The sequence below is a fragment of the Coffea arabica genome, chromosome 11e (assembly GCF_036785885.1).
Source record: "Coffea arabica cultivar ET-39 chromosome 11e, Coffea Arabica ET-39 HiFi, whole genome shotgun sequence".
Lineage (NCBI taxonomy): Eukaryota > Viridiplantae > Streptophyta > Magnoliopsida > Gentianales > Rubiaceae > Coffea > Coffea arabica.
The window spans coordinates 39,520,089-39,544,355 of NC_092331.1; the positions used below are offsets into that span (position 1 = coordinate 39,520,089).

At 39.2% G+C, this 24,267-nt stretch overlaps 19 non-coding genes across 19 annotated transcripts; all 19 read left to right on the top strand.

Moving 5' to 3' along the window:
- The first annotated feature begins 892 nt into the window (after window positions 1-892).
- Window positions 893-1,011, top strand: LOC140029996 (5S ribosomal RNA). The gene has a single exon (XR_011833910.1). It is a non-coding gene; the product is annotated as a 5S ribosomal RNA (ribosomal RNA).
- A 1,135-nt stretch (window positions 1,012-2,146) lies between these two features.
- Window positions 2,147-2,265, top strand: LOC140024392 (5S ribosomal RNA). The gene has a single exon (XR_011828365.1). It is a non-coding gene; the product is annotated as a 5S ribosomal RNA (ribosomal RNA).
- Window positions 2,266-3,390: 1,125 nt separating this feature from the next.
- On the top strand, window positions 3,391-3,509 carry LOC140024403 (5S ribosomal RNA). The gene has a single exon (XR_011828376.1). It is a non-coding gene; the product is annotated as a 5S ribosomal RNA (ribosomal RNA).
- Window positions 3,510-4,634: 1,125 nt separating this feature from the next.
- LOC140029997 (5S ribosomal RNA) lies at window positions 4,635-4,753 on the top strand. The gene has a single exon (XR_011833911.1). It is a non-coding gene; the product is annotated as a 5S ribosomal RNA (ribosomal RNA).
- Window positions 4,754-5,888: 1,135 nt separating this feature from the next.
- Window positions 5,889-6,007, top strand: LOC140024414 (5S ribosomal RNA). Its single transcript, XR_011828387.1, has one exon. It is a non-coding gene; the product is annotated as a 5S ribosomal RNA (ribosomal RNA).
- Window positions 6,008-7,142: 1,135 nt separating this feature from the next.
- LOC140024425 (5S ribosomal RNA) lies at window positions 7,143-7,261 on the top strand. The gene has a single exon (XR_011828398.1). It is a non-coding gene; the product is annotated as a 5S ribosomal RNA (ribosomal RNA).
- A 1,135-nt stretch (window positions 7,262-8,396) lies between these two features.
- On the top strand, window positions 8,397-8,515 carry LOC140024436 (5S ribosomal RNA). Its single transcript, XR_011828409.1, has one exon. It is a non-coding gene; the product is annotated as a 5S ribosomal RNA (ribosomal RNA).
- A 1,125-nt stretch (window positions 8,516-9,640) lies between these two features.
- On the top strand, window positions 9,641-9,759 carry LOC140024448 (5S ribosomal RNA). The gene has a single exon (XR_011828422.1). It is a non-coding gene; the product is annotated as a 5S ribosomal RNA (ribosomal RNA).
- Window positions 9,760-10,884: 1,125 nt separating this feature from the next.
- LOC140024459 (5S ribosomal RNA) lies at window positions 10,885-11,003 on the top strand. The gene has a single exon (XR_011828433.1). It is a non-coding gene; the product is annotated as a 5S ribosomal RNA (ribosomal RNA).
- A 1,135-nt stretch (window positions 11,004-12,138) lies between these two features.
- LOC140029998 (5S ribosomal RNA) lies at window positions 12,139-12,257 on the top strand. Its single transcript, XR_011833912.1, has one exon. It is a non-coding gene; the product is annotated as a 5S ribosomal RNA (ribosomal RNA).
- Window positions 12,258-13,392: 1,135 nt separating this feature from the next.
- Window positions 13,393-13,511, top strand: LOC140024470 (5S ribosomal RNA). Its single transcript, XR_011828444.1, has one exon. It is a non-coding gene; the product is annotated as a 5S ribosomal RNA (ribosomal RNA).
- Window positions 13,512-14,636: 1,125 nt separating this feature from the next.
- On the top strand, window positions 14,637-14,755 carry LOC140024481 (5S ribosomal RNA). The gene has a single exon (XR_011828455.1). It is a non-coding gene; the product is annotated as a 5S ribosomal RNA (ribosomal RNA).
- A 1,124-nt stretch (window positions 14,756-15,879) lies between these two features.
- On the top strand, window positions 15,880-15,998 carry LOC140029999 (5S ribosomal RNA). Its single transcript, XR_011833913.1, has one exon. It is a non-coding gene; the product is annotated as a 5S ribosomal RNA (ribosomal RNA).
- A 1,135-nt stretch (window positions 15,999-17,133) lies between these two features.
- On the top strand, window positions 17,134-17,252 carry LOC140024492 (5S ribosomal RNA). Its single transcript, XR_011828466.1, has one exon. It is a non-coding gene; the product is annotated as a 5S ribosomal RNA (ribosomal RNA).
- A 1,125-nt stretch (window positions 17,253-18,377) lies between these two features.
- Window positions 18,378-18,496, top strand: LOC140024503 (5S ribosomal RNA). Its single transcript, XR_011828477.1, has one exon. It is a non-coding gene; the product is annotated as a 5S ribosomal RNA (ribosomal RNA).
- Window positions 18,497-19,610: 1,114 nt separating this feature from the next.
- On the top strand, window positions 19,611-19,729 carry LOC140024515 (5S ribosomal RNA). Its single transcript, XR_011828489.1, has one exon. It is a non-coding gene; the product is annotated as a 5S ribosomal RNA (ribosomal RNA).
- A 1,135-nt stretch (window positions 19,730-20,864) lies between these two features.
- Window positions 20,865-20,983, top strand: LOC140024526 (5S ribosomal RNA). Its single transcript, XR_011828500.1, has one exon. It is a non-coding gene; the product is annotated as a 5S ribosomal RNA (ribosomal RNA).
- A 1,125-nt stretch (window positions 20,984-22,108) lies between these two features.
- Window positions 22,109-22,227, top strand: LOC140024537 (5S ribosomal RNA). Its single transcript, XR_011828511.1, has one exon. It is a non-coding gene; the product is annotated as a 5S ribosomal RNA (ribosomal RNA).
- A 1,114-nt stretch (window positions 22,228-23,341) lies between these two features.
- LOC140024548 (5S ribosomal RNA) lies at window positions 23,342-23,460 on the top strand. Its single transcript, XR_011828522.1, has one exon. It is a non-coding gene; the product is annotated as a 5S ribosomal RNA (ribosomal RNA).
- Window positions 23,461-24,267: the final 807 nt, after the last annotated feature.

Consider the following 24,267-nt stretch of genomic DNA (forward strand, 5'->3'; position numbering starts at 1 on the left):
AAAACACGACACGAACCTAACACGAAATTAATGGGTTTGGGTTGAGGTTTCGGGAATTCGGGTCAGAATCGGGTTGGACCCGATGAACCCGAAAAGAAAACCGGTCGATTTCGGGTCAACCCGTGGTGACCTGATATGACCCGTTTACGAATTAAAAATAATTTAATAAACATAAAATAATTTTATCTAACTAAACTAAGTTATTCTTTTTTTCAAAGGCATTAATTACTTAATCCTAAACGAATTTATTTAATTTGTGTGAAGTTGAAATTATTATACTTGGACAAATAATATATTATATTATTTTTCACTTTTGTATTGTTTTAATTTATTTTATATTTTGCTTGGGATAAAACACTTTTACGGTGTTTAATTTATTTTAGATTTGATTTGGAATCATTTATTTAAATTTTTATTACTTGATTATGTAATTAGTTTTGTGAGAAATTGATTTTATCAGAAATTACAGTGATAAATTAATAAATTAAAATTAAGTTTCGGGTCATTTCGGGTCGACCCGCCGCCCCGTAAACCTGAAATTTTCGGGTTCGGGTCAGCATACCTGACCCGTCACGGGTTGGCGGGTCGGGGTTCGGGTCAACAGATTTTCTGGCGGGTCTGTTGACCCGAACCCGACCCGCCAACCTGATTTGGACCCGAATTGCCACCCCTAACTACAAGCGTGAAGGATTGATTTCATGATAATTTAGAGTTGCGGGATGAGGGAAAAAAACAGGGTGCAAATCAATAACAAAAAAAAATATAAAGTAAATAAATAAAAGGATAAGAGGAAAATGCTTGAATTGACGCTTAAAATGAATTTCGGTCTAGAAAAGCCACACTGCTTCGCAGGACGGGGTAGTTTAAAAGAATAAAGCGAAAGGAACATGGCGGGTGCGATCATACCAGCACTAATGCACCGGATCCCATCAGAACTCCGAAGTTAAGCGTGCTTGGGCGAGAGTAGTACTAGGATGGGTGACCCCCTGGGAAGTCCTCGTGTTGCATCCCTCTCTTTTTTGTTTCGAAATCCAAATTTCCTATTCGTTCTTTATCCTGTAGTAATTTAGCTCCGTCGGAACGATTGCTTAATATTTTGCTTCTTGTCGAAGCGTGAAGGAGGATCTGAAGGCGCGAGACAAATCAGGAACGGTACGGCTCGATCAAAGCCCGGATCGTCGCTCAAATTTGTCGGTGCAAATGTATCACCGCAACTAGGGGTGGCAATTTTCGACACGACCTGAAAACACGACACGAACCTAACACGAAATTAATGGGTTTGGGTTGAGGTTTCGGGAATTCGGGTCAGAATCGGGTTGGACCCGATGAACCCGAAAAGAAAACCGGTCGATTTCGGGTCAACCCGTGGTGACCTGATATGACCCGATATGACCCGTTTACGAATTAAAAATAATTTAATAAACATAAAAATAATTTTATCTAACTAAACTAAGTTATTCTTTTTTTCAAAGGCATTAATTACTTAATCCTAAACGAATTTATTTAATTTGTGTGAAGTTGAAATTATTATACTTGGACAAATAATATATTATATTATTTTTCACTTTTGTATTGTTTTAATTTATTTTATATTTTGCTTGGGATAAAACACTTTTACGGTGTTTAATTTATTTTAGATTTGATTTGGAATCATTTATTTAAATTTTTATTACTTGATTATGTAATTAGTTTTGTGAGAAATTGATTTTATTAGAAATTACAGTGATAAATTAATAAATTAAAATTAAGTTTCGGGTCATTTCGGGTCGACCCGCCGCCCCGTAAACCTGAAATTTTCGGGTTCGGGTCAGCATACCTGACCCGTCACGGGTTGGCGGGTCGGGGTTCGGGTCAACAGATTTTCTGGCGGGTCTGTTGACCCGAACCCGACCCGCCAACCTGATTTGGACCCGAATTGCCACCCCTAACTGCAAGCGTGAAGGATTGATTTCATGATAATTTAGAGTTGCGGGATGAGGGAAAAAAACAGGGTGCAAATCAATAACAAAAAAAAATATAAAGTAAATAAATAAAAGGATAAGAGGAAAATGCTTGAATTGACGCTTAAAATGAATTTCGGTCTAGAAAAGCCACACTGCTTCGCAGGACGGGGTAGTTTAAAAGAATAAAGCGAAAGGAACATGGCGGGTGCGATCATACCAGCACTAATGCACCGGATCCCATCAGAACTCCGAAGTTAAGCGTGCTTGGGCGAGAGTAGTACTAGGATGGGTGACCCCCTGGGAAGTCCTCGTGTTGCACCCCTCTCTTTTTTGTTTCGAAATCCAAATTTCCTATTCGTTCTTTATCCTGTAGTAATTTAGCTCCGTCGGAACGATTGCTTAATATTTTGCTTCTTGTCGAAGCGTGAAGGAGGATCTGAAGGCGCGAGACAAATCAGGAACGGTACGGCTCGATCAAAGCCCGGATCGTCGCTCAAATTTGTCGGCGCAAATGTATCACCGCAACTAGGGGTGGCAATTTTCGACACGACCTGAAAACACGACACGAACCTAACACGAAATTAATGGGTTTGGGTTGAGGTTTCGGGAATTCGGGTCAGAATCGGGTTGGACCCGATGAACCCGAAAAGAAAACCGGTCGATTTCGGGTCAACCCGTGGTGACCTGATATGACCCGTTTACGAATTAAAAATAATTTAATAAACATAAAAATAATTTTATCTAACTAAACTAAGTTATTCTTTTTTTCAAAGGCATTAATTACTTAATCCTAAACGAATTTATTTAATTTGTGTGAAGTTGAAATTATTATACTTGGACAAATAATATATTATATTATTTTTCACTTTTGTATTGTTTTAATTTATTTTATATTTTGCTTGGGATAAAACACTTTTACGGTGTTTAATTTATTTTAGATTTGATTTGGAATCATTTATTTAAATTTTTATTACTTGATTATGTAATTAGTTTTGTGAGAAATTGATTTTATTAGAAATTACAGTGATAAATTAATAAATTAAAATTAAGTTTCGGGTCATTTCGGGTCGACCCGCCGCCCCGTAAACCTGAAATTTTCGGGTTCGGGTCAGCATACCTGACCCGTCACGGGTTGGCGGGTCGGGGTTCGGGTCAACAGATTTTCTGGCGGGTCTGTTGACCCGAACCCGACCCGCCAACCTGATTTGGACCCGAATTGCCACCCCTAACTGCAAGCGTGAAGGATTGATTTCATGATAATTTAGAGTTGCGGGATGAGGGAAAAAAACAGGGTGCAAATCAATAACAAAAAAAAATATAAAGTAAATAAATAAAAGGATAAGAGGAAAATGCTTGAATTGACGCTTAAAATGAATTTCGGTCTAGAAAAGCCACACTGCTTCGCAGGACGGGGTAGTTTAAAAGAATAAAGCGAAAGGAACATGGCGGGTGCGATCATACCAGCACTAATGCACCGGATCCCATCAGAACTCCGAAGTTAAGCGTGCTTGGGCGAGAGTAGTACTAGGATGGGTGACCCCCTGGGAAGTCCTCGTGTTGCACCCCTCTCTTTTTTGTTTCGAAATCCAAATTTCCTATTCGATCTTTATCCTGTAGTAATTTAGCTCCGTCGGAACGATTGCTTAATATTTTGCTTCTTGTCGAAGCGTGAAGGAGGATCTGAAGGCGCGAGACAAATCAGGAACGGTACGGCTCGATCAAAGCCCGGATCGTCGCTCAAATTTGTCGGCGCAAATGTATCACCGCAACTAGGGGTGGCAATTTTCGACACGACCTGAAAACACGACACGAACCTAACACGAAATTAATGGGTTTGGGTTGAGGTTTCGGGAATTCGGGTCAGAATCGGGTTGGACCCGATGAACCCGAAAAGAAAACCGGTCGATTTCGGGTCAACCCGTGGTGACCTGATATGACCCGTTTACGAATTAAAAATAATTTAATAAACATAAAAATAATTTTATCTAACTAAACTAAGTTATTCTTTTTTTCAAAGGCATTAATTACTTAATCCTAAACGAATTTATTTAATTTGTGTGAAGTTGAATTTATTATACTTGGACAAATAATATATTATATTATTTTTCACTTTTGTATTGTTTTAATTTATTTTATATTTTGCTTGGGATAAAACACTTTTACGGTGTTTAATTTATTTTAGATTTGATTTGGAATCATTTATTTAAATTTTTATTACTTGATTATGTAATTAGTTTTGTGAGAAATTGATTTTATTAGAAATTACAGTGATAAATTAATAAATTAAAATTAAGTTTCGGGTCATTTCGGGTCGACCCGCCGCCCCGTAAACCTGAAATTTTCGGGTTCGGGTCAGCATACCTGACCCGTCACGGGTTGGCGGGTCGGGGTTCGGGTCAACAGATTTTCTGGCGGGTCTGTTGACCCGAACCCGACCCGCCAACCTGATTTGGACCCGAATTGCCACCCCTAACTGCAAGCGTGAAGGATTGATTTCATGATAATTTAGAGTTGCGGGATGAGGGAAAAAAACAGGGTGCAAATCAATAACAAAAAAAAATATAAAGTAAATAAATAAAAGGATAAGAGGAAAATGCTTGAATTGACGCTTAAAATGAATTTCGGTCTAGAAAAGCCACACTGCTTCGCAGGACGGGGTAGTTTAAAAGAATAAAGCGAAAGGAACATGGCGGGTGCGATCATACCAGCACTAATGCACCGGATCCCATCAGAACTCCGAAGTTAAGCGTGCTTGGGCGAGAGTAGTACTAGGATGGGTGACCCCCTGGGAAGTCCTCGTGTTGCATCCCTCTCTTTTTTGTTTCGAAATCCAAATTTCCTATTCGTTCTTTATCCTGTAGTAATTTAGCTCCGTCGGAACGATTGCTTAATATTTTGCTTCTTGTCGAAGCGTGAAGGAGGATCTGAAGGCGCGAGACAAATCAGGAACGGTACGGCTCGATCAAAGCCCGGATCGTCGCTCAAATTTGTCGGCGCAAATGTATCACCGCAACTAGGGGTGGCAATTTTCGACACGACCTGAAAACACGACACGAACCTAACACGAAATTAATGGGTTTGGGTTGAGGTTTCGGGAATTCGGGTCAGAATCGGGTTGGACCCGATGAACCCGAAAAGAAAACCGGTCGATTTCGGGTCAACCCGTGGTGACCTGATATGACCCGATATGACCCGTTTACGAATTAAAAATAATTTAATAAACATAAAAATAATTTTATCTAACTAAACTAAGTTATTCTTTTTTTCAAAGGCATTAATTACTTAATCCTAAACGAATTTATTTAATTTGTGTGAAGTTGAAATTATTATACTTGGACAAATAATATATTATATTATTTTTCACTTTTGTATTGTTTTAATTTATTTTATATTTTGCTTGGGATAAAACACTTTTACGGTGTTTAATTTATTTTAGATTTGATTTGGAATCATTTATTTAAATTTTTATTACTTGATTATGTAATTAGTTTTGTGAGAAATTGATTTTATCAGAAATTACAGTGATAAATTAATAAATTAAAATTAAGTTTCGGGTCATTTCGGGTCGACCCGCCGCCCCGTAAACCTGAAATTTTCGGGTTCGGGTCAGCATACCTGACCCGTCACGGGTTGGCGGGTCGGGGTTCGGGTCAACAGATTTTCTGGCGGGTCTGTTGACCCGAACCCGACCCGCCAACCTGATTTGGACCCGAATTGCCACCCCTAACTGCAAGCGTGAAGGATTGATTTCATGATAATTTAGAGTTGCGGGATGAGGGAAAAAAACAGGGTGCAAATCAATAACAAAAAAAAATATAAAGTAAATAAATAAAAGGATAAGAGGAAAATGCTTGAATTGACGCTTAAAATGAATTTCGGTCTAGAAAAGCCACACTGCTTCGCAGGACGGGGTAATTTAAAAGAATAAAGCGAAAGGAACATGGCGGGTGCGATCATACCAGCACTAATGCACCGGATCCCATCAGAACTCCGAAGTTAAGCGTGCTTGGGCGAGAGTAGTACTAGGATGGGTGACCCCCTGGGAAGTCCTCGTGTTGCACCCCTCTCTTTTTTGTTTCGAAATCCAAATTTCCTATTCGTTCTTTATCCTGTAGTAATTTAGCTCCGTCGGAACGATTGCTTAATATTTTGCTTCTTGTCGAAGCGTGAAGGAGGATCTGAAGGCGCGAGACAAATCAGGAACGGTACGGCTCGATCAAAGCCCGGATCGTCGCTCAAATTTGTCGGCGCAAATGTATCACCGCAACTAGGGGTGGCAATTTTCGACACGACCTGAAAACACGACACGAACCTAACACGAAATTAATGGGTTTGGGTTGAGGTTTCGGGAATTCGGGTCAGAATCGGGTTGGACCCGATGAACCCGAAAAGAAAACCGGTCGATTTCGGGTCAACCCGTGGTGACCTGATATGACCCGATATGACCCGTTTACGAATTAAAAATAATTTAATAAACATAAAAATAATTTTATCTAACTAAACTAAGTTATTCTTTTTTTCAAAGGCATTAATTACTTAATCCTAAACGAATTTATTTAATTTGTGTGAAGTTGAAATTATTATACTTGGACAAATAATATATTATATTATTTTTCACTTTTGTATTGTTTTAATTTATTTTATATTTTGCTTGGGATAAAACACTTTTACGGTGTTCAATTTATTTTAGATTTGATTTGGAATCATTTATTTAAATTTTTATTACTTGATTATGTAATTAGTTTTGTGAGAAATTGATTTTATTAGAAATTACAGTGATAAATTAATAAATTAAAATTAAGTTTCGGGTCATTTCGGGTTGACCCGCCGCCCCGTAAACCTGAAATTTTCGGGTTCGGGTCAGCATACCTGACCCGTCACGGGTTGGCGGGTCGGGGTTCGGGTCAACAGATTTTCTGGCGGGTCTGTTGACCCGAACCCGACCCACCAACCTGATTTGGACCCGAATTGCCACCCCTAACTGCAAGCGTGAAGGATTGATTTCATAATAATTTAGAGTTGCGGGATGAGGGAAAAAAACAGGGTGCAAATCAATAACAAAAAAAATTATAAAGTAAATAAATAAAAGGATAAGAGGAAAATGCTTGAATTGACGCTTAAAATGAATTTCGGTCTAGAAAAGCCACACTGCTTCGCAGGACGGGGTAGTTTAAAAGAATAAAGCGAAAGGAACATGGCGGGTGCGATCATACCAGCACTAATGCACCGGATCCCATCAGAACTCCGAAGTTAAGCGTGCTTGGGCGAGAGTAGTACTAGGATGGGTGACCCCCTGGGAAGTCCTCGTGTTGCACCCCTCTCTTTTTTGTTTCGAAATCCAAATTTCCCATTCGTTCTTTATCCTGTAGTAATTTAGCTCCGTCGGAACGATTGCTTAATATTTTGCTTCTTGTCGAAGCGTGAAGGAGGATCTGAAGGCGCGAGACAAATCAGGAACGGTACGGCTCGATCAAAGCCCGGATCGTCGCTCAAATTTGTCGGCGCAAATGTATCACCGCAACTAGGGGTGGCAATTTTCGACACGACCTGAAAACACGACACGAACCTAACACGAAATTAATGGGTTTGGGTTGAGGTTTCGGGAATTCGGGTCAGAATCGGGTTGGACCCGATGAACCCGAAAAGAAAACCGGTCGATTTCGGGTCAACCCGTGGTGACCTGATATGACCCGATATGACCCGTTTACGAATTAAAAATAATTTAATAAACATAAAAATAATTTTATCTAACTAAACTAAGTTATTCTTTTTTTCAAAGGCATTAATTACTTAATCCTAAACGAATTTATTTAATTTGTGTGAAGTTGAAATTATTATACTTGGACAAATAATATATTATATTATTTTTCACTTTTGTATTGTTTTAATTTATTTTATATTTTGCTTGGGATAAAACACTTTTACGGTGTTTAATTTATTTTAGATTTGATTTGGAATCATTTATTTAAATTTTTATTACTTGATTATGTAATTAGTTTTGTGAGAAATTGATTTTATCAGAAATTACAGTGATAAATTAATAAATTAAAATTAAGTTTCGGGTCATTTCGGGTCGACCCGCCGCCCCGTAAACCTGAAATTTTCGGGTTCGGGTCAGCATACCTGACCCGTCACGGGTTGGCGGGTCGGGGTTCGGGTCAACAGATTTTCTGGCGGGTCTGTTGACCCGAACCCGACCCGCCAACCTGATTTGGACCCGAATTGCCACCCCTAACTGCAAGCGTGAAGGATTGATTTCATGATAATTTAGAGTTGCGGGATGAGGGAAAAAAACAGGGTGCAAATCAATAACAAAAAAAAATATAAATTAAATAAATAAAAGGATAAGAGGAAAATGCTTGAATTGACGCTTAAAATGAATTTCGGTCTAGAAAAGCCACACTGCTTCGCAGGACGGGGTAGTTTAAAAGAATAAAGCGAAAGGAACATGGCGGGTGCGATCATACCAGCACTAATGCACCGGATCCCATCAGAACTCCGAAGTTAAGCGTGCTTGGGCGAGAGTAGTACTAGGATGGGTGACCCCCTGGGAAGTCCTCGTGTTGCACCCCTCTCTTTTTTGTTTCGAAATCCAAATTTCCTATTCGTTCTTTATCCTGTAGTAATTTAGCTCCGTCGGAACGATTGCTTAATATTTTGCTTCTTGTCGAAGCGTGAAGGAGGATCTGAAGGCGCGAGACAAATCATGAACGGTACGGCTCGATCAAAGCCCGGATCGTCGCTCAAATTTGTCGGCGCAAATGTATCACCGCAACTAGGGGTGGCAATTTTCGACACGACCTGAAAACACGACACGAACCTAACACGAAATTAATGGGTTTGGGTTGAGGTTTCGGGAATTCGGGTCAGAATCGGGTTGGACCCGATGAACCCGAAAAGAAAACCGGTCGATTTCGGGTCAACCCGTGGTGACCTGATATGACCCGTTTACGAATTAAAAATAATTTAATAAACATAAAAATAATTTTATCTAACTAAACTAAGTTATTCTTTTTTTCAAAGGCATTAATTACTTAATCCTAAACGAATTTATTTAATTTGTGTGAAGTTGAATTTATTATACTTGGACAAATAATATATTATATTATTTTTCACTTTTGTATTGTTTTAATTTATTTTATATTTTGCTTGGGATAAAACACTTTTACGGTGTTTAATTTATTTTAGATTTGATTTGGAATCATTTATTTAAATTTTTATTACTTGATTATGTAATTAGTTTTGTGAGAAATTGATTTTATTAGAAATTACAGTGATAAATTAATAAATTAAAATTAAGTTTCGGGTCATTTCGGGTCGACCCGCCGCCCCGTAAACCTGAAATTTTCGGGTTCGGGTCAGCATACCTGACCCGTCACGGGTTGGCGGGTCGGGGTTCGGGTCAACAGATTTTCTGGCGGGTCTGTTGACCCGAACCCGACCCGCCAACCTGATTTGGACCCGAATTGCCACCCCTAACTGCAAGCGTGAAGGATTGATTTCATGATAATTTAGAGTTGCGGGATGAGGGAAAAAAACAGGGTGCAAATCAATAACAAAAAAAAATATAAAGTAAATAAATAAAAGGATAAGAGGAAAATGCTTGAATTGACGCTTAAAATGAATTTCGGTCTAGAAAAGCCACACTGCTTCGCAGGACGGGGTAGTTTAAAAGAATAAAGCGAAAGGAACATGGCGGGTGCGATCATACCAGCACTAATGCACCGGATCCCATCAGAACTCCGAAGTTAAGCGTGCTTGGGCGAGAGTAGTACTAGGATGGGTGACCCCCTGGGAAGTCCTCGTGTTGCACCCCTCTCTTTTTTGTTTCGAAATCCAAATTTCCTATTCGATCTTTATCCTGTAGTAATTTAGCTCCGTCGGAACGATTGCTTAATATTTTGCTTCTTGTCGAAGCGTGAAGGAGGATCTGAAGGCGCGAGACAAATCAGGAACGGTACGGCTCGATCAAAGCCCGGATCGTCGCTCAAATTTGTCGGCGCAAATGTATCACCGCAACTAGGGGTGGCAATTTTCGACACGACCTGAAAACACGACACGAACCTAACACGAAATTAATGGGTTTGGGTTGAGGTTTCGGGAATTCGGGTCAGAATCGGGTTGGACCCGATGAACCCGAAAAGAAAACCGGTCGATTTCGGGTCAACCCGTGGTGACCTGATATGACCCGTTTACGAATTAAAAATAATTTAATAAACATAAAAATAATTTTATCTAACTAAACTAAGTTATTCTTTTTTTCAAAGGCATTAATTACTTAATCCTAAACGAATTTATTTAATTTGTGTGAAGTTGAATTTATTATACTTGGACAAATAATATATTATATTATTTTTCACTTTTGTATTGTTTTAATTTATTTTATATTTTGCTTGGGATAAAACACTTTTACGGTGTTTAATTTATTTTAGATTTGATTTGGAATCATTTATTTAAATTTTTATTACTTGATTATGTAATTAGTTTTGTGAGAAATTGATTTTATTAGAAATTACAGTGATAAATTAATAAATTAAAATTAAGTTTCGGGTCATTTCGGGTCGACCCGCCGCCCCGTAAACCTGAAATTTTCGGGTTCGGGTCAGCATACCTGACCCGTCACGGGTTGGCGGGTCGGGGTTCGGGTCAACAGATTTTCTGGCGGGTCTGTTGACCCGAACCCGACCCGCCAACCTGATTTGGACCCGAATTGCCACCCCTAACTGCAAGCGTGAAGGATTGATTTCATGATAATTTAGAGTTGCGGGATGAGGGAAAAAAACAGGGTGCAAATCAATAACAAAAAAAAATATAAAGTAAATAAATAAAAGGATAAGAGGAAAATGCTTGAATTGACGCTTAAAATGAATTTCGGTCTAGAAAAGCCACACTGCTTCGCAGGACGGGGTAGTTTAAAAGAATAAAGCGAAAGGAACATGGCGGGTGCGATCATACCAGCACTAATGCACCGGATCCCATCAGAACTCCGAAGTTAAGCGTGCTTGGGCGAGAGTAGTACTAGGATGGGTGACCCCCTGGGAAGTCCTCGTGTTGCACCCCTCTCTTTTTTGTTTCGAAATCCAAATTTCCTATTCGTTCTTTATCCTGTAGTAATTTAGCTCCGTCGGAACGATTGCTTAATATTTTGCTTCTTGTCGAAGCGTGAAGGAGGATCTGAAGGCGCGAGACAAATCAGGAACGGTACGGCTCGATCAAAGCCCGGATCGTCGCTCAAATTTGTCGGCGCAAATGTATCACCGCAACTAGGGGTGGCAATTTTCGACACGACCTGAAAACACGACACGAACCTAACACGAAATTAATGGGTTTGGGTTGAGGTTTCGGGAATTCGGGTCAGAATCGGGTTGGACCCGATGAACCCGAAAAGAAAACCGGTCGATTTCGGGTCAACCCGTGGTGACCTGATATGACCCGATATGACCCGTTTACGAATTAAAAATAATTTAATAAACATAAAAATAATTTTATCTAACTAAACTAAGTTATTCTTTTTTTCAAAGGCATTAATTACTTAATCCTAAACGAATTTATTTAATTTGTGTGAAGTTGAAATTATTATACTTGGACAAATAATATATTATATTATTTTTCACTTTTGTATTGTTTTAATTTATTTTATATTTTGCTTGGGATAAAACACTTTTACGGTGTTTAATTTATTTTAGATTTGATTTGGAATCATTTATTTAAATTTTTATTACTTGATTATGTAATTAGTTTTGTGAGAAATTGATTTTATTAGAAATTACAGTGATAAATTAATAAATTAAAATTAAGTTTCGGGTCATTTCGGGTCGACCCGCCGCCCCGTAAACCTGAAATTTTCGGGTTCGGGTCAGCATACCTGACCCGTCACGGGTTGGCGGGTCGGGGTTCGGGTCAACAGATTTTCTGGCGGGTCTGTTGACCCGAACCCGACCCGCCAACCTGATTTGGACCCGAATTGCCACCCCTAACTGCAAGCGTGAAGGATTGATTTCATGATAATTTAGAGTTGCGGGATGAGGGAAAAAAACAGGGTGCAAATCAATAACAAAAAAAAATATAAAGTAAATAAATAAAAGGATAAGAGGAAAATGCTTGAATTGACGCTTAAAATGAATTTCGGTCTAGAAAAGCCACACTGCTTCGCAGGACGGGGTAGTTTAAAAGAATAAAGCGAAAGGAACATGGCGGGTGCGATCATACCAGCACTAATGCACCGGATCCCATCAGAACTCCGAAGTTAAGCGTGCTTGGGCGAGAGTAGTACTAGGATGGGTGACCCCCTGGGAAGTCCTCGTGTTGCATCCCTCTCTTTTTTGTTTCGAAATCCAAATTTCCTATTCGTTCTTTATCCTGTAGTAATTTAGCTCCGTCGGAACGATTGCTTAATATTTTGCTTCTTGTCGAAGCGTGAAGGAGGATCTGAAGGCGCGAGACAAATCAGGAACGGTACGGCTCGATCAAAGCCCGGATCGTCGCTCAAATTTGTCGGTGCAAATGTATCACCGCAACTAGGGGTGGCAATTTTCGACACGACCTGAAAACACGACACGAACCTAACACGAAATTAATGGGTTTGGGTTGAGGTTTCGGGAATTCGGGTCAGAATCGGGTTGGACCCGATGAACCCGAAAAGAAAACCGGTCGATTTCGGGTCAACCCGTGGTGACCTGATATGACCCGATATGACCCGTTTACGAATTAAAAATAATTTAATAAACATAAAAATAATTTTATCTAACTAAACTAAGTTATTCTTTTTTTCAAAGGCATTAATTACTTAATCCTAAACGAATTTATTTAATTTGTGTGAAGTTGAAATTATTATACTTGGACAAATAATATATTATATTATTTTTCACTTTTGTATTGTTTTAATTTATTTTATATTTTGCTTGGGATAAAACACTTTTACGGTGTTTAATTTATTTTAGATTTGATTTGGAATCATTTATTTAAATTTTTATTACTTGATTATGTAATTAGTTTTGTGAGAAATTGATTTTATTAGAAATTACAGTGATAAATTAATAAATTAAAATTAAGTTTCGGGTCATTTCGGGTCGACCCGCCGCCCCGTAAACCTGAAATTTTCGGGTTCGGGTCAGCATACCTGACCCGTCACGGGTTGGCGGGTCGGGGTTCGGGTCAACAGATTTTCTGGCGGGTCTGTTGACCCGAACCCGACCCGCCAACCTGATTTGGACCCGAATTGCCACCCCTAACTGCAAGCGTGAAGGATTGATTTCATGATAATTTAGAGTTGCGGGATGAGGGAAAAAAACAGGGTGCAAATCAATAACAAAAAAAAATATAAAGTAAATAAATAAAAGGATAAGAGGAAAATGCTTGAATTGACGCTTAAAATGAATTTCGGTCTAGAAAAGCCACACTGCTTCGCAGGACGGGGTAGTTTAAAAGAATAAAGCGAAAGGAACATGGCGGGTGCGATCATACCAGCACTAATGCACCGGATCCCATCAGAACTCCGAAGTTAAGCGTGCTTGGGCGAGAGTAGTACTAGGATGGGTGACCCCCTGGGAAGTCCTCGTGTTGCACCCCTCTCTTTTTTGTTTCGAAATCCAAATTTCCTATTCGTTCTTTATCCTGTAGTAATTTAGCTCCGTCGGAACGATTGCTTAATATTTTGCTTCTTGTCGAAGCGTGAAGGAGGATCTGAAGGCGCGAGACAAATCAGGAACGGTACGGCTCGATCAAAGCCCGGATCGTCGCTCAAATTTGTCGGCGCAAATGTATCACCGCAACTAGGGGTGGCAATTTTCGACACGACCTGAAAACACGACACGAACCTAACACGAAATTAATGGGTTTGGGTTGAGGTTTCGGGAATTCGGGTCAGAATCGGGTTGGACCCGATGAACCCGAAAAGAAAACCGGTCGATTTCGGGTCAACCCGTGGTGACCTGATATGACCCGTTTACGAATTAAAAATAATTTAATAAACATAAAAATAATTTTATCTAACTAAACTAAGTTATTCTTTTTTTCAAAGGCATTAATTACTTAATCCTAAACGAATTTATTTAATTTGTGTGAAGTTGAAATTATTATACTTGGACAAATAATATATTATATTATTTTTCACTTTTGTATTGTTTTAATTTATTTTATATTTTGCTTGGGATAAAACACTTTTACGGTGTTTAATTTATTTTAGATTTGATTTGGAATCATTTATTTAAATTTTTATTACTTGATTATGTAATTAGTTTTGTGAGAAATTGATTTTATTAGAAATTACAGTGATAAATTAATAAATTAAAATTAAGTTTCGGGTCATTTCGGGTCGACCCGCCGCCCCGTAAACCTGAAATTTTCGGGTTCGGGTCAGCATACCTGACCCGTCACGGGTTGGCGGGTCGGGGTTCGGGTCAACAGATTTTCTGGCGGGTCTGTTGACCCGAACCCGACCCGCCAACCTGATTTGGACCCGAATTGCCACCCCTAACTGCAAGCGTGAAGGATTGATTTCATGATAATTTAGAGTTGCGGGATGAGGGAAAAAAACAGGGTGCAAATCAATAACAAAAAAAAATATAAAGTAAATAAATAAAAGGATAAGAGGAAAATGCTTGAATTGACGCTTAAAATGAATTTCGGTCTAGAAAAGCCACACTGCTTCGCAGGACGGGGTAGTTTAAAAGAATAAAGCGAAAGGAACATGGCGGGTGCGATCATACCAGCACTAATGCACCGGATCCCATCAGAACTCCGAAGTTAAGCGTGCTTGGGCGAGAGTAGTACTAGGATGGGTGACCCCCTGGGAAGTCCTCGTGTTGCACCCCTCTCTTTTTTGTTTCGAAATCCAAATTTCCTATTCGTTCTTTATCCTGTAGTAATTTAGCTCCGTCGGAACGATTGCTTAATATTTTGCTTCTTGTCGAAGCGTGAAGGAGGATCTGAAGGCGCGAGACAAATCAGGAACGGTACGGCTCGATCAAAGCCCGGATCGTCGCTCAAATTTGTCGGCGCAAATGTATCACCGCAACTAGGGGTGGCAATTTTCGACACGACCTGAAAACACGACACGAACCTAACACGAAATTAATGGGTTTGGGTTGAGGTTTCGGGAATTCGGGTCAGAATCGGGTTGGACCCGATGAACCCGAAAAGAAAACCGGTCGATTTCGGGTCAACCCGTGGTGACCTGATATGACCCGTTTACGAATTAAAAATAATTTAATAAACATAAAATAATTTTATCTAACTAAACTAAGTTATTCTTTTTTTCAAAGGCATTAATTACTTAATCCTAAACGAATTTATTTAATTTGTGTGAAGTTGAAATTATTATACTTGGACAAATAATATATTATATTATTTTTCACTTTTGTATTGTTTTAATTTATTTTATATTTTGCTTGGGATAAAACACTTTTACGGTGTTTAATTTATTTTAGATTTGATTTGGAATCATTTATTTAAATTTTTATTACTTGATTATGTAATTAGTTTTGTGAGAAATTGATTTTATCAGAAATTACAGTGATAAATTAATAAATTAAAATTAAGTTTCGGGTCATTTCGGGTCGACCCGCCGCCCCGTAAACCTGAAATTTTCGGGTTCGGGTCAGCATACCTGACCCGTCACGGGTTGGCGGGTCGGGGTTCGGGTCAACAGATTTTCTGGCGGGTCTGTTGACCCGAACCCGACCCGCCAACCTGATTTGGACCCGAATTGCCACCCCTAACTACAAGCGTGAAGGATTGATTTCATGATAATTTAGAGTTGCGGGATGAGGGAAAAAAACAGGGTGCAAATCAATAACAAAAAAAAATATAAAGTAAATAAATAAAAGGATAAGAGGAAAATGCTTGAATTGACGCTTAAAATGAATTTCGGTCTAGAAAAGCCACACTGCTTCGCAGGACGGGGTAGTTTAAAAGAATAAAGCGAAAGGAACATGGCGGGTGCGATCATACCAGCACTAATGCACCGGATCCCATCAGAACTCCGAAGTTAAGCGTGCTTGGGCGAGAGTAGTACTAGGATGGGTGACCCCCTGGGAAGTCCTCGTGTTGCATCCCTCTCTTTTTTGTTTCGAAATCCAAATTTCCTATTCGTTCTTTATCCTGTAGTAATTTAGCTCCGTCGGAACGATTGCTTAATATTTTGCTTCTTGTCGAAGCGTGAAGGAGGATCTGAAGGCGCGAGACAAATCAGGAACGGTACGGCTCGATCAAAGCCCGGATCGTCGCTCAAATTTGTCGGTGCAAATGTATCACCGCAACTAGGGGTGGCAATTTTCGACACGACCTGAAAACACGACACGAACCTAACACGAAATTAATGGGTTTGGGTTGAGGTTTCGGGAATTCGGGTCAGAATCGGGTTGGACCCGATGAACCCGAAAAGAAAACCGGTCGATTTCGGGTCAACCCGTGGTGACCTGATATGACCCGATATGACCCGTTTACGAATTAAAAATAATTTAATAAACATAAAAATAATTTTATCTAACTAAACTAAGTTATTCTTTTTTTCAAAGGCATTAATTACTTAATCCTAAACGAATTTATTTAATTTGTGTGAAGTTGAAATTATTATACTTGGACAAATAATATATTATATTATTTTTCACTTTTGTATTGTTTTAATTTATTTTATATTTTGCTTGGGATAAAACACTTTTACGGTGTTTAATTTATTTTAGATTTGATTTGGAATCATTTATTTAAATTTTTATTACTTGATTATGTAATTAGTTTTGTGAGAAATTGATTTTATTAGAAATTACAGTGATAAATTAATAAATTAAAATTAAGTTTCGGGTCATTTCGGGTCGACCCGCCGCCCCGTAAACCTGAAATTTTCGGGTTCGGGTCAGCATACCTGACCCGTCACGGGTTGGCGGGTCGGGGTTCGGGTCAACAGATTTTCTGGCGGGTCTGTTGACCCGAACCCGACCCGCCAACCTGATTTGGACCCGAATTGCCACCCCTAACTGCAAGCGTGAAGGATTGATTTCATGATAATTTAGAGTTGCGGGATGAGGGAAAAAAACAGGGTGCAAATCAATAACAAAAAAAAATATAAAGTAAATAAATAAAAGGATAAGAGGAAAATGCTTGAATTGACGCTTAAAATGAATTTCGGTCTAGAAAAGCCACACTGATTCGCAGGACGGGGTAGTTTAAAAGAATAAAGCGAAAGGAACATGGCGGGTGCGATCATACCAGCACTAATGCACCGGATCCCATCAGAACTCCGAAGTTAAGCGTGCTTGGGCGAGAGTAGTACTAGGATGGGTGACCCCCTGGGAAGTCCTCGTGTTGCACCCCTCTCTTTTTTGTTTCGAAATCCAAATTTCCTATTCGTTCTTTATCCTGTAGTAATTTAGCTCCGTCGGAACGATTGCTTAATATTTTGCTTCTTGTCGAAGCGTGAAGGAGGATCTGAAGGCGCGAGACAAATAAGGAACGGTACGGCTCGATCAAAGCCCGGATCGTCGCTCAAATTTGTCGGCGCAAATGTATCACCGCAACTAGGGGTGGCAATTTTCGACACGACCTGAAAACACGACACGAACCTAACACGAAATTAATGGGTTTGGGTTGAGGTTTCGGGAATTCGGGTCAGAATCGGGTTGGACCCGATGAATCCGAAAAGAAAACCGGTCGATTTCGGGTCAACCCGTGGTGACCTGATATGACCCGTTTACGAATTAAAAATAATTTAATAAACATAAAAATAATTTTATCTAACTAAACTAAGTTATTCTTTTTTTCAAAGGCATTAATTACTTAATCCTAAACGAATTTATTTAATTTGTGTGAAGTTGAAATTATTATACTTGGACAAATAATATATTATATTATTTTTCACTTTTGTATTGTTTTAATTTATTTTATATTTTGCTTGGGATAAAACACTTTTACGGTGTTTAATTTATTTTAGATTTGATTTGGAATCATTTATTTAAATTTTTATTACTTGATTATGTAATTAGTTTTGTGAGAAATTGATTTTATTAGAAATTACAGTGATAAATTAATAAATTAAAATTAAGTTTCGGGTCATTTCGGGTCGACCCGCCGCCCCGTAAACCTGAAATTTTCGGGTTCGGGTCAGCATACCTGACCCGTCACGGGTTGGCGGGTCGGGGTTCGGGTCAACAGATTTTCTGGCGGGTCTGTTGACCCGAACCCGACCCGCCAACCTGATTTGGACCCGAATTGCCACCCCTAACTGCAAGCGTGAAAGATTGATTTCATGATAATTTAGAGTTGCGGGATGAGGGAAAAAAACAGGGTGCAAATCAATAACAAAAAAAAATATAAAGTAACTAAATAAAAGGATAAGAGGAAAATGCTTGAATTGACGCTTAAAATGAATTTCGGTCTAGAAAAGCCACACTGCTTCGCAGGACGGGGTAGTTTAAAAGAATAAAGCGAAAGGAACATGGCGGGTGCGATCATACCAGCACTAATGCACCGGATCCCATCAGAACTCCGAAGTTAAGCGTGCTTGGGCGAGAGTAGTACTAGGATGGGTGACCCCCTGGGAAGTCCTCGTGTTGCACCCCTCTCTTTTTTGTTTCGAAATCCAAATTTCCTATTCGTTCTTTATCCTGTAGTAATTTAGCTCCGTCGGAACGATTGCTTAATATTTTGCTTCTTGTCGAAGCGTGAAGGAGGATCTGAAGGCGCGAGACAAATCAGGAACGGTACGGCTCGATCAAAGCCCGGATCGTCGCTCAAATTTGTCGGCGCAAATGTATCACCGCAACTAGGGGTGGCAATTTTCGACACGACCTGAAAACACGACACGAACCTAACACGAAATTAATGGGTTTGGGTTGAGGTTTCGGGAATTCGGGTTGGACCCGATGAACCCGAAAAGAAAACCGGTCGATTTCGGGTCAACCCGTGGTGACCTGATATGACCCGTTTACGAATTAAAAATAATTTAATAAACATAAAATAATTTTATCTAACTAAACTAAGTTATTCTTTTTTTCAAAGGCATTAATTACTTAATCCTAAACGAATTTATTTAATTTGTGTGAAGTTGAAATTATTATACTTGGACAAATAATATATTATATTATTTTTCACTTTTGTATTGTTTTAATTTATTTTATATTTTGCTTGGGATAAAACACTTTTACGGTGTTTAATTTATTTTAGATTTGATTTGGAATCATTTATTTAAAATTTTATTACTTGATTATGTAATTAGTTTTGTGAGAAATTGATTTTATCAGAAATTACAGTGATAAATTAATAAATTAAAATTAAGTTTCGGGTCATTTCGGGTCGACCCGCCGCCCCGTAAACCTGAAATTTTCGGGTTCGGGTCAGCATACCTGACCCGTCACGGGTTGGCGGGTCGGGGTTCGGGTCAACAGATTTTCTGGCGGGTCTGTTGACCCGAACCCGACCCGCCAACCTGATTTGGACCCGAATTGCCACCCCTAACTGCAAGCGTGAAGGATTGATTTCATGATAATTTAGAGTTGCGGGATGAGGGAAAAAAACAGGGTGCAAATCAATAACAAAAAAAAAATATAAAGTAAATAAATAAAAGGATAAGAGGAAAATGCTTGAATTGACGCTTAAAATGAATTTCGGTCTAGAAAAGCCACACTGCTTCGCAGGACGGGGTAATTTAAAAGAATAAAGCGAAAGGAACATGGCGGGTGCGATCATACCAGCACTAATGCACCGGATCCCATCAGAACTCCGAAGTTAAGCGTGCTTGGGCGAGAGTAGTACTAGGATGGGTGACCCCCTGGGAAGTCCTCGTGTTGCACCCCTCTCTTTTTTGTTTCGAAATCCAAATTTCCTATTCGTTCTTTATCCTGTAGTAATTTAGCTCCGTCGGAACGATTGCTTAATATTTTGCTTCTTGTCGAAGCGTGAAGGAGGATCTGAAGGCGCGAGACAAATCAGGAACGGTACGGCTCGATCAAAGCCCGGATCGTCGCTCAAATTTGTCGGTGCAAATGTATCACCGCAACTAGGGGTGGCAATTTTCGACACGACCTGAAAACACGACACGAACCTAACACGAAATTAATGGGTTTGGGTTGAGGTTTCGGGAATTCGGGTCAGAATCGGGTTGGACCCGATGAACCCGAAAAGAAAACCGGTCGATTTCGGGTCAACCCGTGGTGACCTGATATGACCCGATATGACCCGTTTACGAATTAAAAATAATTTAATAAACATAAAAATAATTTTATCTAACTAAACTAAGTTATTCTTTTTTTCAAAGGCATTAATTACTTAATCCTAAACGAATTTATTTAATTTGTGTGAAGTTGAAATTATTATACTTGGACAAATAATATATTATATTATTTTTCACTTTTGTATTGTTTTAATTTATTTTATATTTTGCTTGGGATAAAACACTTTTACGGTGTTTAATTTATTTTAGATTTGATTTGGAATCATTTATTTAAATTTTTATTACTTGATTATGTAATTAGTTTTGTGAGAAATTGATTTTATTAGAAATTACAGTGATAAATTAATAAATTAAAATTAAGTTTCGGGTCATTTCGGGTCGACCCGCCGCCCCGTAAACCTGAAATTTTCGGGTTCGGGTCAGCATACCTGACCCGTCACGGGTTGGCGGGTCGGGGTTCGGGTCAACAGATTTTCTGGCGGGTCTGTTGACCCGAACCCGACCCGCCAACCTGATTTGGACCCGAATTGCCACCCCTAACTGCAAGCGTGAAGGATTGATTTCATGATAATTTAGAGTTGCGGGATGAGGGAAAAAAACAGGGTGCAAATCAATAACAAAAAAAAATATAAAGTAAATAAATAAAAGGATAAGAGGAAAATGCTTGAATTGACGCTTAAAATGAATTTCGGTCTAGAAAAGCCACACTGATTCGCAGGACGGGGTAGTTTAAAAGAATAAAGCGAAAGGAACATGGCGGGTGCGATCATACCAGCACTAATGCACCGGATCCCATCAGAACTCCGAAGTTAAGCGTGCTTGGGCGAGAGTAGTACTAGGATGGGTGACCCCCTGGGAAGTCCTCGTGTTGCACCCCTCTCTTTTTTGTTTCGAAATCCAAATTTCCTATTCGTTCTTTATCCTGTAGTAATTTAGCTCCGTCGGAACGATTGCTTAATATTTTGCTTCTTGTCGAAGCGTGAAGGAGGATCTGAAGGCGCGAGACAAATAAGGAACGGTACGGCTCGATCAAAGCCCGGATCGTCGCTCAAATTTGTCGGCGCAAATGTATCACCGCAACTAGGGGTGGCAATTTTCGACACGACCTGAAAACACGACACGAACCTAACACGAAATTAATGGGTTTGGGTTGAGGTTTCGGGAATTCGGGTCAGAATCGGGTTGGACCCGATGAATCCGAAAAGAAAACCGGTCGATTTCGGGTCAACCCGTGGTGACCTGATATGACCCGTTTACGAATTAAAAATAATTTAATAAACATAAAAATAATTTTATCTAACTAAACTAAGTTATTCTTTTTTTCAAAGGCATTAATTACTTAATCCTAAACGAATTTATTTAATTTGTGTGAAGTTGAAATTATTATACTTGGACAAATAATATATTATATTATTTTTCACTTTTGTATTGTTTTAATTTATTTTATATTTTGCTTGGGATAAAACACTTTTACGGTGTTTAATTTATTTTAGATTTGATTTGGAATCATTTATTTAAATTTTTATTACTTGATTATGTAATTAGTTTTGTGAGAAATTGATTTTATTAGAAATTACAGTGATAAATTAATAAATTAAAATTAAGTTTCGGGTCATTTCGGGTCGACCCGCCGCCCCGTAAACCTGAAATTTTCGGGTTCGGGTCAGCATACCTGACCCGTCACGGGTTGGCGGGTCGGGGTTCGGGTCAACAGATTTTCTGGCGGGTCTGTTGACCCGAACCCGACCCGCCAACCTGATTTGGACCCGAATTGCCACCCCTAACTGCAAGCGTGAAAGATTGATTTCATGATAATTTAGAGTTGCGGGATGAGGGAAAAAAACAGGGTGCAAATCAATAACAAAAAAAAATATAAAGTAACTAAATAAAAGGATAAGAGGAAAATGCTTGAATTGACGCTTAAAATGAATTTCGGTCTAGAAAAGCCACACTGCTTCGCAGGACGGGGTAGTTTAAAAGAATAAAGCGAAAGGAACATGGCGGGTGCGATCATACCAGCACTAATGCACCGGATCCCATCAGAACTCCGAAGTTAAGCGTGCTTGGGCGAGAGTAGTACTAGGATGGGTGACCCCCTGGGAAGTCCTCGTGTTGCACCCCTCTCTTTTTTGTTTCGAAATCCAAATTTCCTATTCGTTCTTTATCCTGTAGTAATTTAGCTCCGTCGGAACGATTGCTTAATATTTTGCTTCTTGTCGAAGCGTGAAGGAGGATCTGAAGGCGCGAGACAAATCAGGAACGGTACGGCTCGATCAAAGCCCGGATCGTCGCTCAAATTTGTCGGCGCAAATGTATCACCGCAACTAGGGGTGGCAATTTTCGACACGACCTGAAAACACGACACGAACCTAACACGAAATTAATGGGTTTGGGTTGAGGTTTCGGGAATTCGGGTTGGACCCGATGAACCCGAAAAGAAAACCGGTCGATTTCGGGTCAACCCGTGGTGACCTGATATGACCCGTTTACGAATTAAAAATAATTTAATAAACATAAAATAATTTTATCTAACTAAACTAAGTTATTCTTTTTTTCAAAGGCATTAATTACTTAATCCTAAACGAATTTATTTAATTTGTGTGAAGTTGAAATTATTATACTTGGACAAATAATATATTATATTATTTTTCACTTTTGTATTGTTTTAATTTATTTTATATTTTGCTTGGGATAAAACACTTTTACGGTGTTTAATTTATTTTAGATTTGATTTGGAATCATTTATTTAAAATTTTATTACTTGATTATGTAATTAGTTTTGTGAGAAATTGATTTTATCAGAAATTACAGTGATAAATTAATAAATTAAAATTAAGTTTCGGGTCATTTCGGGTCGACCCGCCGCCCCGTAAACCTGAAATTTTCGGGTTCGGGTCAGCATACCTGACCCGTCACGGGTTGGCGGGTCGGGGTTCGGGTCAACAGATTTTCTGGCGGGTCTGTTGACCCGAACCCGACCCGCCAACCTGATTTGGACCCGAATTGCCACCCCTAACTGCAAGCGTGAAGGATTGATTTCATGATAATTTAGAGTTGCGGGATGAGGGAAAAAAACAGGGTGCAAATCAATAACAAAAAAAAAATATAAAGTAAATAAATAAAAGGATAAGAGGAAAATGCTTGAATTGACGCTTAAAATGAATTTCGGTCTAGAAAAGCCACACTGCTTCGCAGGACGGGGTAATTTAAAAGAATAAAGCGAAAGGAACATGGCGGGTGCGATCATACCAGCACTAATGCACCGGATCCCATCAGAACTCCGAAGTTAAGCGTGCTTGGGCGAGAGTAGTACTAGGATGGGTGACCCCCTGGGAAGTCCTCGTGTTGCACCCCTCTCTTTTTTGTTTCGAAATCCAAATTTCCTATTCGTTCTTTATCCTGTAGTAATTTAGCTCCGTCGGAACGATTGCTTAATATTTTGCTTCTTGTCGAAGCGTGAAGGAGGATCTGAAGGCGCGAGACAAATCAGGAACGGTACGGCTCGATCAAAGCCCGGATCGTCGCTCAAATTTGTCGGCGCAAATGTATCACCGCAACTAGGGGTGGCAATTTTCGACACGACCTGAAAACACGACACGAACCTAACACGAAATTAATGGGTTTGGGTTGAGGTTTCGGGAATTCGGGTCAGAATCGGGTTGGACCCGATGAACCCGAAAAGAAAACCGGTCGATTTCGGGTCAACCCGTGGTGACCTGATATGACCCGTTTACGAATTAAAAATAATTTAATAAACATAAAATAATTTTATCTAACTAAACTAAGTTATTCTTTTTTTCAAAGGCATTAATTACTTAATCCTAAACGAATTTATTTAATTTGTGTGAAGTTGAAATTATTATACTTGGACAAATAATATATTATATTATTTTTCACTTTTGTATTGTTTTAATTTATTTTATATTTTGCTTGGGATAAAACACTTTTACGGTGTTTAATTTATTTTAGATTTGATTTGGAATCATTTATTTAAATTTTTATTACTTGATTATGTAATTAGTTTTGTGAGAAATTGATTTTATCAGAAATTACAGTGATAAATTAATAAATTAAAATTAAGTTTCGGGTCATTTCGGGTCGACCCGCCGCCCCGTAAACCTGAAATTTTCGGGTTCGGGTCAGCATACCTGACCCGTCACG